The 4434-nt window shown below is 42.8% G+C and overlaps 1 pseudogene; it reads left to right on the forward strand.

Annotated features, from left to right (window-relative positions):
• Positions 1–3697: 3697 nt before the first annotated feature.
• Positions 3698–4069, forward strand: LOC116632698 (annotated as a pseudogene).
• The last annotated feature ends 365 nt before the right edge of the window (positions 4070–4434 follow it).

The raw sequence follows: 4434 nt of genomic DNA on the forward strand, positions 1-4434 counted from the left end.
TTTACTGAATGTCAGTACTCTGTGCTGAACACAGCACTAGACAATGGATGTATGTGGACAAAAGACAACCTTGCCCTCAAAGAAGTGACGGTCTAATGAGGAAGACAGACAACCTATTACCACAATGCGTGCTATCAGTATGACAGGGGTAACTTCCTGAGCACAGAGAAGGGGGCTCACTCCCACCAGGACAGGAAGAAATAAGGAAGGTTTCCTTGGAGAATAAAAACCAAAGATTTTAAAGTAGCAAGATATCTTAAACATCCTATAATTCAACCTCCCTTCCATAGACTACAGAAATTCCTTCTACAAAACATATGACCAGTTTCATCCTATTTCTGCATGACTGGTTCACAGATGAAGAGTTTGTGCCTCTGCAAGTCAGTGTTTCCCACTATTTGGTGGCTCTCAGTGTTGCCAAATTATTTCTTAGGACAAGCCAAAATTTTTCTCCTTGTACCTCTATCTACCACCACCCCCACCACCTTTCACTCTAGAATATAATGAATTCCTTCTTCAGTTTTTCTGTCTCCCATATTTAAAGACAGTGATTATATCCTTCCTATTTATTAAATATTCCAAATTTCCTCCGGTGTTCTTCAATTGAGAGAATTTGCAAGTCACCATATTTTTCAAAGTCCTTCATAAAGTGAACCCAGACCGGGTTGCCATTCTGCAGTGATGATCGGGACCTTGTATTTCTACTAATTCAGTCTATGATTGCATTTATTTCTTGATTGGGAGGTTCTCACTTTTCCTGCATCCCAAACCACTCTTATCCTTCAACTGCCTCCCAAATCCTTTTCTTCTTTTTTTCAGATTTATTTATTTGAGAGAGAGAGCACGCACACACACGCTGGTGGGGGGAGACAAAGGGAGAGGTAGAGAGTCAAGCAGACTCCCTGCTGAGCATGGAGCCCACCACGGAGCTCAATCCCAGGATGCCGAGATCATGACCTGACCTGAAATCAAGAATCAGAAGCTCAACCAACTGAGCCACCCAGGTGCCCCCAAATCCTTTCCTATGTTCTCTTCTTTTTTTTTTTTTATTATTTTTTAAAGATTTTATTTATTTATTTGAGAGAGAGAGACACAGCGAGAGAGGGAACACAAGCAGGGGGAGTGGGAGAGGGAGATGCAGGCTTCCCGCTGAGCAGGGAGCCCGATGCGGGCCTCGATCCCAGGACCCTGGGATCATGACCTGAGCCGAAGGCAGACGCTTAACGACTGAGCCACCCAGGCGCCCCTCCTATGTTCTCTTCTTAAGAACGTCATCGCATTTCCAGGCACCTAGATGTGAAACCTTGAAGTTTTAAGTGGGTATTTATTATATCTCACTTGGACTATTTATTTACTTAAAAATTTTTTTTTTAAAGTAAACTCTACCCCCAGCATAGGGCCTTGAACCCATGACCCCAAGATCAAGAGTTGCATGCTCTACCCACTGAGCCAGCCAGGTGCCCTGACTATTTAAATGACTGCCAACTGGTCTTTCTACTTTAAATCTCTTAGCTATAATCCATCCTTCAGCTACTACTATAGTCATTTTCATAAGGAGGCACCTCTGATCATGTCACTCCAAGCTGATATAAACTATGTATCTTTTTATACTTCCACTTCTAATGGAAATTTTTTAATTTCTTACTCAAATATACATAATTTTACTTGCCACATTCTACTTGTAATCCTATCATTACCATTAGGGTGATAACTGTGCATTGGTTAATACTCCAAGTTCACTTTATTACTTATATATTCTATTGATATAGGACTATCCAGGGCCCTAAGTATTATTTTTACTTCCTATTCTGCTTTTCCTCCCATTATGAGGCATTTTTTTCTAGTACGTTTTTTCTTCAAAGGCCACAACTGTTGATATCCATAGTATCAACAAAGAAAGCTAAATATCATAAGATAAATAAAGATAAAATGCTCTGGGGGCACCTGGGTGACTCAGTCGGTTAAGCATCTGCCTTTGGCTCAGATCATGATCCCAGGGTCCTGGGATTGAGCCCCACATTGGGTTCCCTGCTCAGTGGGGAGCCTGCTTCTCCCTCTCCCTCTGCCTGCCACTCTCCCTGCTTGTGCGCTCTCTCTGTCAAATAAATAACATCTTAAAAAAAAAAAAAAAGATAAAGATTGAGCCCCATGTTGGGCTCTGTGCTCAGTGCAGCATCTGCTGGAGATTCTCTCTCCTCCTTCTGCCCCTCCCACTCATGCTCTCTCTCTCTCTCTTTCTCTCTAAAATAAATAAGTAAATCTTTTAAAAAATCAAATAAAGGATGGATAGGATTAGGAGAAAAGACATTATTGGTGCTGGAATTTGCAAAAAAGAATAAACTGGAAGTTGGCAAAGAATTCTGATTGGTCTAATTGCCAAGAATATAAAGTGCATGAGAAAAGGCTACAGGTCTTAAGAGGAAAAAAAAAAAGGATCAGATCTTAGTGTACTTGAATGCCAAATGGAGGCATTTGATACCACTGGAATGACAAACTTGCAATTTAGAGTGATCAAAATACCACCCGTGCCTCCAAGCCTATCTCTTCAAAGTTGATAAAGACATATACTAGGTTAGGATTTGCACTGTGTCATTTGTTCCCATTTGAATCAGTTGAAGTAGATAGAGGGTAGTGGGGTTTATGACCCTTGCTATGTATCTCTGTATAATTCAAGAAGATGTGGACACCGCCCCCTTCACCCTCCCATGACAACTGCAGGCGCAGATCCCTTTGTGCTCCTCAGTATAGTAACAACACAATGTGCCTCTTTCTGTTGCGGACAGCTACAGAATTTCTTCCCGTTGTTAAGACTTGTATGCACATTTTAAGATGGCTCCAAGTATTCTTTCACCATCTTCTTCTGAACATCTCTGGGTTCACTCCACAGAGGAAGAGCTGCTTACCTTTCGCAAGGCTCTAATGCTGCTAGGTTTCTCCTCCTCCTCCTCCTCCTTTATTACACTCCTTCACTATGCACCTCTTACCACTGACTTTGTGCCATTTCTGTGCACATGACAATTTTTTTCCACCTGACTCACCTCTATCTCTGAGCACTCCAACCTCTTCAAAAAGGCAGAAAATCCCTCCTCTCTAGAACGTGGATTCTTAATCTGAAATTCATAGGACCAGTCCCCACATATACACATACAAAGTGCTTGTACATAGAGTTCGGGGGAGGGGGTCCGTGAACCCGGATGGAAGAAAAAAAAATCACATCTTCAATTGTGCTCACCTCTTAGAGAAATCTAGCATTTTCTTCCATTATGAATATAGACACCAAACTTCAGTACCTTGAGCAGTGCCTGGGACTTTGTCTTGAATAGAGAGAGATCACAGATTTTCATATTTCAGTAGTTGCATGTAGCTCAAAATGTTGTTTAGGCCCAACAATACTTCAGAATTAAAGTCATTACTAGACTAATTGCTAGATCGTGTTTTTAAGGCATTAATAAAGAAAGGCACATATTGCTGTATCACAACTTTTTTATTATTTTGATAGCCATGTTCAATTAATTGGTTTCATTTGCAATTCTACATATTTTTAATGCATTTAAAAATGTTCTGAGGAAGGGCACCTGGCTGGCTCAGTAAGTAGAGCATATGACTCTTGATCTTGGGGTGGTGAGGTCAATCCCCAGGTTGGGTGTAGAGCCTACTTAAAAAAAAAAAAAGCCCTTCAGTCCCTGATGCCACGGAGATGTGCTACGTGGCCTCCTACCTGCTGGGCACCCTCAGGGGCAATGCCTCCCCTCAATGCCAAGGGCATCAAGAAGACTCTGGACAGCGTGGGCACCGAGGTGGATGATAACTGACTCGACAAGGTCATCAGTGAGCTGAACAGAAAAGTATTGAAGATGTCATCGCCCTGGGTATTGGCAAGTTGGCCAGTGTGCCCACTGGTGGGGCTGTGGCTGTCCCTGCTGTCCCAGGATCTGCAGCTCCTGCTGGGGCTGGTTCCACCCCAGTGGCAGCAGAGGGGAAAAAGGAGGAGTCAGAAGAGTCAGTTGATGACATGGGATTTGACTTGTTCCATTACGGTCCCATTCTCCTGCAAATAAAACCCTTTTAACATAAGAAAAAAATTTTTTTTTTTTTTAATGTTCTGAGCAGTCTATAACCATCAGCAGACTGCCAAAAGAGTCCAAAGCACAGAAGGGGACTAGGATCCCTGCCCTGGAGGGAAACCCCATTGCATTTAGAGTACATATAATTGGCAAATGCGGGCGCCTGGGTGGCTCAGTTGGTTAAGCGACTGCCTTCGCCTTAGGTCATGATCCTGGAGACCCGGGATTAAGTCCCGCATCGGGCTCCCTGCTGAGCGGGGGAGTCTGCTTCTCCCTCTGACCCTCCCCCCTCTCATGCTCTCTCTCTCAAATAAATAAATAAAATCTTCAAAAAAAATTGGTGAATGCTTTAGGAAGCATACTTAGCAGG

The sequence above is a fragment of the Phoca vitulina genome, unplaced genomic scaffold (assembly GCF_004348235.1).
Source record: "Phoca vitulina isolate PV1807 unplaced genomic scaffold, GSC_HSeal_1.0 scaffold7, whole genome shotgun sequence".
Taxonomy (NCBI): Eukaryota; Metazoa; Chordata; class Mammalia; order Carnivora; family Phocidae; genus Phoca; species Phoca vitulina.